The 13,283-nt window shown below is 45.7% G+C and overlaps 1 long non-coding RNA gene across 1 annotated transcript; it reads right to left on the reverse strand.

Annotated features, from left to right (window-relative positions):
* Positions 1 to 1,342: 1,342 nt before the first annotated feature.
* On the reverse strand, positions 1,343 to 6,659 carry LOC135811490 (uncharacterized). Its single transcript, XR_010552608.1, has 2 exons — positions 3,132 to 6,659; positions 1,343 to 2,135 (listed from the first exon to the last, which is right to left on the reverse strand). It is a non-coding gene; the product is annotated as an uncharacterized LOC135811490 (long non-coding RNA).
* Between the last annotated feature and the right edge of the window lie 6,624 nt (positions 6,660 to 13,283).

A 13,283-nucleotide genomic window follows, 5' to 3' on the forward strand; every position in this document is an offset into this window, starting at 1 on the left:
TTTACACGACAATGCCCGAAAATGATACCCAAATGGAACGGAATGGAAATGCACTTCAACGTGTTTTGAAACGTTTTCAAAACGTTTTCAAAATGTTTTCGTTCTCGTGTAAACGGTGAAAACAGTGAAAACGATTGGAAACGGAGCGCGTTCATGGAAACCATTTCGCGCGGGACTATATTTCGCGGAAAATCCCCAACCCTTGCGACCACCAGCACGTTCCAACTCCAACTACTGGATATGTGTAAGAAGTTCCTTGTGCATGCACATCCGAGAAGGCTACAATGAAATTTCAACCATGTACACGCACGGGGCGGGCCACCCAATGGTACGAGCCATGGAGTAGCTCCCTGTTCCAGGTATTGAACACCGTACGTAGAAACTTATGTAGACAAAGTGTCTCAATAGTGGTGTCGTTAGTTTTCACATTGTGACTAAACACAATGTTGTCAATACAGGGGATTCACACACACACACACACACGGGTAAAACCATGGTTGTGGGAAAGTTAGAATGAAGTTGAAGACGCCACTGCAGCTGTACTTATGGTTGATAAATATGGTGGTAAAGATACACCTGGCAATATGGCGGTAAACACACGCCTGCCCACACACGTTCTCTAGGCTGCAAAGTTCTGGCACAGAGCTCTCCTTCTCACCACCACCACCATCAGTTCGCGCCTGAACTGATGGACTGAGTGATGGTGGTGGTGGTAAGAAGGAGAGCTCTGTGCCAGAACTTTGCAGCCTAGAGAGCTTGTGTGGGCAGGCGTGTGTTTACCGCCATATTGCCAGGTGTGTCTTTAGTCTTTACCACCATAGACTATGGATTTCGGAAATATACAGTCTGTACGGGTGAGATCAACTAAGGTGTGCAAAATTCCTCCAACAGCCGAAGTTTCAAGCAAGGCGTCAAACCAGCGTCATATTTGCGGCAAACAGATGAAGCGCTGGTCAAGGTACGGTTCTGCATACATTTCGGTTTGACCTCTTGTTCTACAGAAAACCAAACCTCTACCAATTGTAAGGGTAAGACTAGACATGAACGAAAGCATACAAGGCGACGTGAGACAGTCACGGATCTGGAACCTGATTTGAACTTCATATTTTCTATTCATTTTCTATGTTACAACCTTTGAGGAGTTAATAACTTTAATAGAGCTGTAAATATAATGAAGGCTGCATATATCACGCAACTACATGTAAGTTGCTTGTTCGATATGTATGTGTGTCCTAGTAGTAGTAGTGTAACAGGAATATTATAATCCAGAACCGATGTTCTCGCTCCACATACACCGACATAAGGACATGGACCCAGACAACAGAGGCAGGAGCACACAGAGTGAGGGTAGTATACTAGTAGGCCTTAGCCAGATGTGAACCGGAATGCAGAAGAAACTAGGAGCAACAACAGGGAGACAGACCCCAGGAAGAAAAGTGATTGCATTCACCTAACATAAATAAGTCAGGACAAGCACCACTTGGGACCGTCAGATTAATTTCTCTGGACCGAGCCAGCCGGGAAAAAACCCTCGCGCCGACGAACGCACAAAGGAGAGAAAAAGACCGGGTGTATAACCCCAAGTGGTAATATGGCAGCATAATACTGGAACAACATATCTACAGCCAAGAAAGAAAGATAAGAAGACGGGCAGACATGAAACGTGGGAGGGTGGGGACACTGGTTAGACACAAAAAACTGACTGAAGAAGTCAGGCAAAAAGAACAGCAACAAAAAGAGAAAACACCAGATTCCATATTAGCAAGAAAAATAATTTTGTTGCGCGAGAAATCATTTCTAACGTCACTCGCTCCGCTCGGCCGGCGAGTAATATATCTTCTGTCCCGATCATCAGTGGAGTTTACGGAATTAAAGGTAGCCAATGAAACTGGAGTTAAATCATCAAGCAGGGGTATGGACACACATCAGGAATGCTAAAGTAAATGGGATACAACAAAGTAGGAAGGCTAGCAAGCGAGTTGAAAATCTCACATAACAAAGTGTAGAAGAACATAATCATCAAGGTTATCCCTGGTTGGCGTTGCTGGGGTAGCCTTCCGCTTGCCCATAGCGACAGGAACCTCATCAGGGTCGCTGTTCGAAGACGAATCCCGGGTGGCAGCATCCAGTTTTTGCTGAAGCAGAGAATAAAAAATGACCAAAGGAAAACATTACCAGCATGGTCAGTGATACCCAGGGACACTCGAGAGCACGAAGCTACACCATGTAAACCACAGGTGATTATTATACACGCTGCGAAATATTTCAACATCAACGATGTACATGTTGTATTGGGCGAGACATTACAGTTCACAATTCACACATTCAATGGAAATTGAGTTTCTTCGAACAGCAATACATCCTCGAACACCAGTATGCCCCCTCAGGCTCTTACTGTCTTTGGCGACGCACGAGAGGCCAGTACACGTATGACACAGGTTCGTCTTAAGATCGGTATATACAAGCTAGAAGATGCGTTTCTCGACGTGCTCTGACTTCGATCTACGTAGAATGTGTCTACGTAACTGCGCAGGATTTCCCAGTGCGTTCCTGGAGAGGGGTAGTGATGTGGTGTATCTTATGTCGAAGGCTGCATGAATTAATGAAGCCTATCTTTACAGTTCCAGCAGTTTATCGTGTGACAGACTCTGATGCGATGCTAGGATTTATGTGGATGTTCGATAAAAGGGAGTAATTAGAGGGCTGTGAGCTAGGATGAAATGGGATTTCATTAGGGTTTCCACGGGTGTCCTGTTGGTATAGTTGGCAACTTGTATGATACATAATGGTGAGTTATGAGAGTGCAAACACAACTTAAGCCATTAATTCAGGGGCGTCGGAAGCAGTTCAACATTGGTGCGGCGAAAGTGTGAGAGGGGGGTCCGGGGGTCCTCCCCCGGGATTTTTTTTTAAAAATTGGGCCTAAAAGGCCATTATTTTAATGCTACAGAATAATATGAGAAATAAGAATATGCATGCTGATGACACACCGCATTGTCGATGTAAAACATGGTACCTGTACAAGTGTCAACAAGGTTGAAAATGAAAAAAAAAAAAAAAAAAAACTTCCAAAATTATTGGTGCGGCTTTGGCCGCACCTGCCGCACCGGTTCCGACGCCCCTGTAATTACCTTGATTGCACTAGCACTTCCTCTGCGGGTAGCTGCAATGCGTTCCAAATGCCTCTCCCTCTCGGTGGCTGATGCTTAGGTAGCCCATGTTACCTGTGGATCGGGTGATGTGTTGCTCTGACGGGGATGCCTTGGGCTTGAATGTATGTTTTCCAGTAGCCTAGGTGAAGCCCTCGTCGTCTGGGGAGGTGTGAGCTGCTTTGCCACGTAGAGGAGCAGGGAAACCAGGAGTCCCTTGGGCGTTATCTGATGACTGGGCCTTCAGTGGAGCTGTATTTGGAGTCTCCTGCTGAACGTCATGTGTGGTGGAAGTCGTGGAATCCTTGCCGCCAGACGTGTCCATGTCGACCTGCTGCACTGCTCCGTGGTAACTGTTGCGATCTCTAGGCTTGGCATTCACACGCGGGCGAGTATCTCTTGTTCTTGCACCAACCTGTTGCCGGGATTCTTGATCAGCACTGTCTATAGGAGCTGGAATTCTACAATTGCCTCGATAGCACTGCTGGACTATTCTAACTGCAGTATTCAGAGACACTCTGTGGCCCACTGAAATATAGACGGGTGTTGATCCACCTTTGTTGACGCTGGCTACTCCAATGATGCCGGTCTTACCCTTTCCAATCACTGGAGCCGTGCCTCTGTTTTGGCAAAGGTGTTTGATATTGTCCTGTGGATGCCAAAAGGGTTAAAAAGACGCAAGTGTTAAACTTTCAACAGGGACAGATGATTATCACTGGGACCATATCCTAAGCTAAGAACTTTTCACTTGCTATCCCCTCCATCTCCGAAAATTTCACTCAGTTGCACGACAGGAATAATAATGAATTACAGCCAATATTGTGTGAAATGGGCATCATCACGGCAAAGATAAAGAAGTAAAAAAAAAAAAAAAAAGTAAATTATCGTGTCCGTTCCCGAAGGGAACTCACGACGGCCGCTAACACCCGATAAACCCTAGCGGCAGATGCAGCGCCTGACGGTGGGGGTGAGTGGATAAGTCTCACAACCACTGGCACAAGTGCCAAAAACGACCCCATTAGCTGCATCCATGTACCCCTTGTGCCTGGCCACAAGTTCCCAGTTGACTGTGGGTAGCAGCACGGCTGGAAAAACCGCTCCCAGGCAGGACTTGAACCAGGTACCTCTCAGGTACCTCTCGTATCTCAATCATGGTCTTTGACCAACCCACTGTGCCTGCCTGTAGATGAAGAAGTAGATGCGAGTATTCCTAACGAATGTTCCAGGGCAAGAACATAGTGAAGTCTTTCACTTACATCTCGGAATTGTCGCTCACTTCGGGCTTGAACCGCTGGAATAAGTAGTTTTTTGGCTACACCAATGGTGGGCACGTCAGCCACAACTCCTAGATGGCTGGCTGAGCCACAGCCTCTGTGGTGCAAATTCCATTGCCATCCACCAAAAGCACCTGTGGCTTCCACTGGGGGTGTTCCTTCTTAAGCGTCTCCAGCAACGTGACATAATGCTCGACTTCTCGATACGCCAAGAAGCCGGATTTGTATGGTACGGTTATTTTGACGGGAATCTTAAATGTATGCATGTGTTGCATGGTATGGTAGTTATATAGCGATAGCGCAGCCACGGCCGTCTGGTTGTCGTTGCTGCTGTACGAAATATCAAGTCCACCAATGATGTTAATTGACGACCTCAGGGTTGCTCCTGGGCGACCGAATCGATCCTCTTTGATGATACTACATCGGATATTCCGCTGAATCCTGTGTGAACCAGACATATAGAAACCAAATGGAAGAAATAACGAAGACAAAGCAGCATATGTATCACTGGGTGGATGGGCTGCAACATTGGAGTGGGTGTATATGGGTGTGCTTCTTGAATGTATGTATTTATGTGTGTATGTAGCGAGGCTTGGCAGCAGGATCAAGATCAAGATCAAAATGTATGTTTGTATGTATATTTGTATGTTTGTTTGTATTAATTTTATGTATGTATGTATACATAGGTACCTCCATAAGAGCACAATCTTCTGGCACAGATTACTTCTGTCTTTGGCGCTCATGAAACAAAGGCAACATTCGATTGAGGCTGTGTTGTTTTCACTGGATTACACTAGGCGCGGTAAACTTCGATATAGAAGACTGGAACTGGACTCACTGCGCCGGTGTGAATTCCTACCACCAGTGTTTCCATTTTCCAGTTTGGAACTGCGCAGATTGCCTAGGTTTCAATAGAGATTTTTTGTGTGCTCCTCGTAAATTTTGAATTTACTTGTATGTTAAAATACTAGTAGGCCAAAGTCTGCGCAGCCTTGGGCGTAAAGGTTTCCTGCGTACCTTTTAGTTGTCTATTTTCGGACCTATGTCAGCATCCTGGTTGAGCAGTGGAGAGGAGGATTCTCTTTCTCTAGGATTCCTGCGGCCGACCTCGTTACGGCCTGGTTAAAAGGGTGACGCTGAGCAAAAATTCCATTCTAAACTAAGTTACTTTTACCGTTTTGCAGATTATTATTATAACTAGGTGATAACCTGCAATTGCTGGCTATGTGCATACTTGCCTATTTGATTTGGGATGTAAAATTACTTGTAAAATACATGGGATGAATAGTAAGTGGATAGAAAATAGGAAATTCAAATCAGGTAAGATCATTGCCAATCTAACTTCACCTTGCAAGCTGCCTTTCACACAAAGCCTGACTCCTATAACTACATGACTGTAGCAGAGATTTGGTTTTCTGTAGAACAAGTGATCATACTTATGCATAAACGTACCTTGACCACTGCTTCATCTGTTTGCCAGAAACACGAGGCTCCTTTGCCGCCATATTTGAAACTTCAGCAAGTTCCATTCTAAACTAAGTTACTTTTACCGTTATGCAGATTATTATTATATCTAGGTGATAACCTGCGATTGCTGGCTATGTGCATACCTATTTGATTTGGGATGTAAAATTACTTGTAAAATACATCGGATGAATAGTAAATGGATAGAAAATAGGAAATTCAAATCAGGTAAGATCATTGCCAATCTAACTTCACCTTGCAAGCTGCCTTTCATACAAAGCCTGACTCCTATAACTACATGACTGTAGCAGAGATTTGGTTTTCTGTAGAACAAGTGATCATACTTATGCATAAACGTACCTTGACCACTGCTCCATCTGTTTGCCAGAAACACGAGGCTCCTTTGCCGCCATGTTTGAAACTTCAGCTGAGAGAGGAGTTGTGCACGGTTCAGTTGAGCCCACCAGTAAGATCGCTCACAGTTCTAGAGAAGAACCGCAGAACCCGAAAACGTCTGAATACTACCACTGAGGATTTTGATAACGTTTGATTCAGATGGACGAAACAAAATTAAACCAGGTCAGGCAACCTAAATGACATGCCACCAGAGCCACGAGACACAAAAGTCGAAGCGTCTTCGTCTAGAATGTCTTGCAAAATGACACTGAGAGTGAAATGACTAGCTTTTTATAGCCTAGTGCAGTAGCTCGACGACAACAACGACTGACTGACGTTCGTCTCGCTCACAGCAAAAATGACTGACCTTGCAGAGATAGGCATATGAACGAAGTAAACAAAAATTTCACTGTTTGCATGGGTTTTATCAGATACTAATACACGTGTGCACTGAACTACACGTAGATCTACGAAGCCTAGCTAGCTTGGCCCGCTACTACGCTAGTCTTGGCCCGGGCCGTCACATCCTAGATCCCTGGTACAGTGGTAGACTACTACATGTACTTACTAGTATAGTAGTAGCTAGCTACGTAGCCTAGGTCTATGGTCTACGTGGGGCTAGGCCATATAGGGTTGCCATCCACGCGTTCTCATTTTAGCTCGAGGTCATCACTTGAACCCACTCAGCGCCCATGCCAGTGAGCAGCCGCCTTGGCTTGGCATACTTCTACTAGTAATAGTACTATACTAGTACCTGCTGACTAAGGTCCGTTAGACTTTACTCTTTAGTTTAGTATAATAGCCTACAGATTACAGTCATCAATATGATGATTGTCATGATGAGCTGCGACTATAGTCATTGTTATTGTACCGGCACATGAGTCATGACTGTGTGATTGTGTAGACACGTAAGTCGTAACAGTAAAAAGTCATGTACTACTAACACCTTTAAATTTAAAGGGGAAGTGCATCGATTTTTCAAGTAGGGCTAAGATGAAAGATAATAATTTTTCATATTGGTTCCGATGGTATCTCTGGCCTCTGTACGATATTGCAAACTTTAGGGCTCACAGTACGTATGCTGATTGCCAGTGGACATAATAAAATAATAAAATAATTCGCGGGATTCGCGTCGGCATCGCTTGAATGTTCAGAAACACACAAACTAGCCTTCGCTTCCGCAGGCCACCACTATGCCTATGCCTTGCACACCTTAGTGGCGAATGCAGACCTCACAAGTGAGTCAGGGGAGGAGGTGAGTCTCTCAACCAATCGGGCGTGTAACGGCCCATAACCCTGTAAACTGCATCCTTGTTACCCTCACTCCGAGCTGTGAGTACCCAGTTGACCGTGGGTGTCGGCGCAGTTCACCACGCATAAAAAGTCTTTACTCACGTAAAAAGTCTTTACACGCTCCCTGCTACCAGCGCGGGTCTCGAACTCGGGAGCTCATGATTCTGTATTATAGGTCGCCGAGTGGTATCAGGAGGCACACACAAGAAGACTGACTAATATTATGTTATTCGGCTCAATCTGCCTGAAGTTATGTATACAACTGCTCCGGCTCAATCTGCCTGGAGGGACACTGAAAGGAATACAACTGCTCCGGCTCAATCTGCCAGGAGGGACTCTGTTCTGTTCTGTTCTGTTATGTTATGTTCTAAAGAAATGAGTAAAGCATGGCAGCTTTTATAGGGCGAAAAGGAAGGAGATCATCATAGAGTCTGCATGAGCCATGAGTCATGAAAAAGGGCAAAAGTCTGTTGTGTCAGTCCAAACTGAACTTGGGAAGGCATAGCAACAGTATCTAAATGTATAAGGATGAAAGAAGCAAACGGAACTTTGGAGGAGAACAGAGGCCAGGGAGGGCATTAGCAAATGGATGCAAACAGGATCTAGAAAGGGTCATGACTGTCCGCATGACCTCAGTCAGGGTCAGGGAGGTACAGTACAACATGTGGGTGTAATAGTTCTACATGTACATACAGGTGTGATGATCTAAACTAGCAAAGATACATCCAGCAAGCGCAAGAGAAACACAAGTGGTGAGAAGTGATATAATTAGCTTTGCAGGCTTGTCAGCAAAGGAGTGACAAGAGTCATGCAGTGCGTGTACGTGTACATGTGACATGATTAGAGGTCAGTAGATATTACATAGTACTAGCAAGGCAGGGATACTACAATTCGCAGGCAGGCCTGCAAACCAATTAGTCCGGGAGCTGAAATCTGTAGGATGCTTTTTATTTTCGGGGTATGCCACTTCAGAGGGAGGACTTGAAACTTCGCACAGAGGTAGGTAAGGGTCTCTAGAGGACGATTTGAGAACTTGGCCGTCCCGAAGCTGTGCACCAATGCCGGTGCAAGGAGGTTTGTTCGCTCGTCGAACACTATTTCGTTGCCGTGATTTCACAGTTTTTGCGCCATTCAGCGCTTGAAAAATGGGGAAAATCAGCGGTTTTCGATGACGTAACCAGACATTTTCATGCGAATGACTCAATTTTGCTAGATTTTCAAGAGAAACACAAAGAAACACGAAGCGAAACGCAAAGTCACACCGTCGATGAAGCATTTTTCATTCTGTTTGTATAATTGTGTCGTTCTGAGTTCTGAAGTAACATACAGTAGCTGGTTCGTCGGAGGAGGACATGACTAGTGTTCCTGAGATTGTCGTGCGTAACGGCTAAATGACTTGCCACTTGACCCTGATGTCGACAGGCAGGTCTCGTAGGAACTGTCCGTCTCCATCGAGGTGACTCTGGATTGTTTTTACCAATGGTGTTTTGTACATTGAACCTCACTACAAACAAGAGTACTCCTGCTAAAAACGATTTCATGCTAGTCAATGAGCGGACTGACAACGTGTGTTAAAGGTGGTAAGGTACACACCATGGCAGCTGCCTTGAACGGAATCTTTGATTATACCAGTGAACGTAGAAATGCATGACTTATCTTGAATAATGTCTCTTTGAATCATTGTTTTGTTGAAGTTTAGGATGCTGCACAATGACATGCGCGTACGTGGAAGCATTCACATTGTAGAAGATCATGGGATGATTATTTCCCTACTTCATTCAGTCCTTTGTGTGGTAAATTGAGTAGTAGTAGACGTAGTATATTTTAGGAATTTCCGCAAACGCAATCAGTAAATGTGGCGGTAACATGTAGAATATAATCATTTTAAAACTACAGTCCGTTTCAAAAAGATTTACAACCCTGGCGATCGCCCGCGGAGTTTGGCGTCTTACCGTATGAGCACTCGAGCGCTGCCTGGAAAAACTCACTGTGAACTCGAAGAAATATTTCGCGCGAAAGCAGGAAAAATGACAACTCACTCACGTTGACGAATTGACACAGTCATGGACGTACGTCTGGTTTACAACAAACGAGTTCTTCTTCGTATCGATAATGGAGTCAGAGAGGACATGTCGAAACGAAAGTGTTGTAAATGTTGACGAGCGGCATGTGTCCCAATCCGTTTTGTGACCAAAATAGTTTCTTTGAGCTGCGATGCAATTCACTCACCGTGTGACGAAAACGACATCGACACGGACTCATTCCCAAGGCCATGACTTGGCAAAGCTATCCGTGTGACTTCGACGACATTTTGAGAAAAACAGACGCTTGTGAACGCTGATAGAAGACGGCGTTGACTGCTAAATTCAAATAAATTGGCGATCTTGAAATACTAAAAATAAATCTCGAAAAGCTACAGCGCGATGACTTCCATATTCACTCACACCATTGCAGTGTTGTGGGTGTGTTCACATGGCGTGAGCCAGTCAAGTGTCAGTCAGTTCGGCAGGAAGCGCGACCTCCAACAACAAGTCGTTTGGTGCAGCCATCTTCTTTGTCTTGTACCAGCTTGATCACCAAAACAATGAAAAAAAAGTTTGACTTGAGGATAGGTTGGGATTTGAACTCACAACTTCATGGTCAGCAGACAGCATTCATAACCACAAGGCCAAAAAGGAAAGGAGAAATCGTGGGTTTTGATAAAAAATCGATACTGGCTTCCTGGGCAAATTGTAAACCATGGGAAAAGGCCGGAAACCTGGCCGAAATTCTAACTCCTTAACGGTTGGTCCAATTGTTCCGAAACCTTCACAGAACAATTTGCCGTGTCCTAACAAGCCATTCTATGTACTTTGTTGTCCAAATTTCCCTTATCTTCATACTTTTTAAGACCCAAACCTGATTGTAAATCTTTTTGAAACAGACTATACAGCTACCAGAGGCGGGTTTAGGGGGGGGGGGGGGGCGCACCCCCCCCCTGAAAAATTTCGACCTAGGTTTCGAAAAATAAAAGGCAGGGCGCCGGGTCTAGCTAGAGCTAGTACTAGTAGAGAGGCTCGGGGCGCGCGCGGCCTGAAACGATTGTCCAAAAGCGGTTGCACGGTACGGTGCTCGAGCTGGTGTTGATTGTACACACTACAGACTATACTACATAGTACAGTCTACAGTCTACAGTACAGTCTACAGAGTAGAGTCCACGTACAGTGAGCATGCACGGCTACAGAAACATGGTGACCTGACTGTGTCCTGTTGTACAGTGTGATCCCTGCTAGCTATGCTGGGACGCGCTCGACGCGTCTTCAACGGTACAAACATCGAAGAAAAGTCTTCGATCGAGTCAACCAAAACACGATTCGAATGCCGAGGGCTCAGGCGATCATCCTCGTTCGAATCGTGTTTTGGTTGACTCGAAGGCTTTTCTTCGATGTCTCAGGGACATCCCAAAAGGCCAAGCTCTAGCCAGCAGAGCCTGGAATTTTTGTAAATCGTTCCTGTGGCGGCGCAACTCCTGCTGCCGCTCCAACAGGAAACAGTGGGAGTGATGAAGTCGCTGTTATTCCAGTTGAACTTTCGGAGCGGACTGATGACAGTCACACTCCGCCAGACGTGGAAGAACCTGTTGTCAGCGAGCAGCCAGAACATGAAGAACAGCGCACGGTCACAAGTACCGCTGCCTATGTAAAGGATGCTTTGAGAGCGGTGAGAAATTGTTACTCGCATAAATAATTGCAGTTGATTCGCTCACATAACGGCAAATAATTTGAAGTTTACAATGTACATTGTTGCTGCGTGTACAGAAATACTGCTCGTGGTGTGTGAGATGTACGGCTTGTTGTGTTGTTGTTGTTTATTTTACTTCACCAAATGAACAGGCAGAGATGCCTTCTCACCTGCCCATAGGACAGGTTCTCACAGAATGATGAAGGGATGATATGCAAGGGAAAACAAGAAATGATAATAATAATATAAGACAGAAAGGACCAAAAGAAGAAAAGGAAAAATTTAGATGAAGACAATTTCATGGAGTCAGAAATAGAAAGACAATAATTTCATGGAGTCAAAGAAAAGAAAGACAATTTCATGGAGTCAGGAACACTTGGTTGATTTTATAGACATGCATGCACAAATGATTGATAGAATAGAAGGTAGGAATTAATGGCAGATAATAAAAGTTTAACGAGGATATTCACAAAGTAAGTATATCAAACGCTGTAAAAGGCCCTAAGCCTGTGGCCAGTGTGGGACTGCCCTATTCAAATTTTAATAATAATAATAATAATAATCAATGGCAGAAAGAGCTTTTCGGAAGGGACCAGGGACACGTATCACTCTAAAATCAGAGGGGAGAGCGTTCCCGCAGAGAATGCTTCCCCGAAACATCATGGTCGATCGTCCCGCAGGCCCACGAAGAAAGGGAACTTGAAGCAAGTTCGACACTTGTCCCCGTGTGGCGCGCTGATCCTCCGGAACAGTCTCTGGAGCCGTTCGGGTGAATAATTGTTGAAGAAGGGGGCTAGCTACAGGAGGAGCTTCTTGACATCGGTTTTCAAAATGGCTGACCTGGAACAGTAGCATGATGTCATTTACCCCCACCCCATCCCGCCTTGATCCCGGCCGCAACCCCCCCCCCCCCCCCCTCAGCCGAATCCTGGACACGCCACTGGCTACGGTGCATCATATTTATGTGAACAAAGGCTGAATGCAGATATGTAAACAGTGTCATGGACGCGATATGCATCGGCACCACCATCGGCACCACCGCATACATCCAAGCAAGACGATGTAGCGCAATATCTGTGTTGAACGGTTAAGCGGTTTTTGATCCCTTCATCATGGAGAACAGTATCCATTTTTCATCCGGTTTGCGATCCTCTCCTCTGTGCTCTGTGCTGCCAACGACGTACACTTGTTGCTCACATGTGTAGTGCTGCTGAGCGGGTTGCCACATTCCGACATGCATCGGCGAGTACCGTAAAAGCCCGTTATAAGGCCCTGGGCGGAAGCGTTAGTGACGGTCCAGAACATGGGCGCTAATGATTGGGTTGTCACATTCGGACATGCACCAGCAAGTATAGTACAGGGTTGGGGTGACCCGTTGCACTAAAAGCATCCAGTGCTGTAACCTTTGCGATGTTTGCAGCTATGCCGAGCAGTTATCTCCTGGGTTCCGACTGCTGCTCCGTGGAGATGATAGTAGGGCACTAGACAGCGGCTTTGTAAATTGCCATTCTGGAATGCTACCTCAGAGCAGCCGATGATGGTGACGTTCTTGCACAGCATGTTGTTGGTACCACAATCACAGCAAGTTCACTGGTGATGATTAACTTCTGGCCGCGTGTTGCATGTTTCTGAGATTCATAGATAATGACGCGCGCGTGCATGAGTGTGTGTGTTTATATGTATGTATGCGTGTGAGCATTTGCATGTGCGCATCCACGTGTGTGTGTGCGCGTGCGCGTGTGTCGTGCACATGTACACGTGTATGCGCGTGTGCGTGTGAGCATTTGCATGTGCGCATCCACCTGTGTGTGCGCGCGTGTGTCGTGCACATGTACATGTGTATGCGTGTATGTGTGTGTGAGCATTTGCATGTGCGCATCCACCTGTGTGTATGTGCGTGCAAGCGCGCACGCGTGTGTGTGCGTGCACATGTACACGTGTATGCGTGTGTGTGTGTGAGCATTGGCATGTGCGCATTCACCTGTGT

This window comes from Sycon ciliatum, chromosome 3 (genome assembly GCF_964019385.1).
Source record: "Sycon ciliatum chromosome 3, ocSycCili1.1, whole genome shotgun sequence".
NCBI lineage: Eukaryota > Metazoa > Porifera > Calcarea > Leucosolenida > Sycettidae > Sycon > Sycon ciliatum.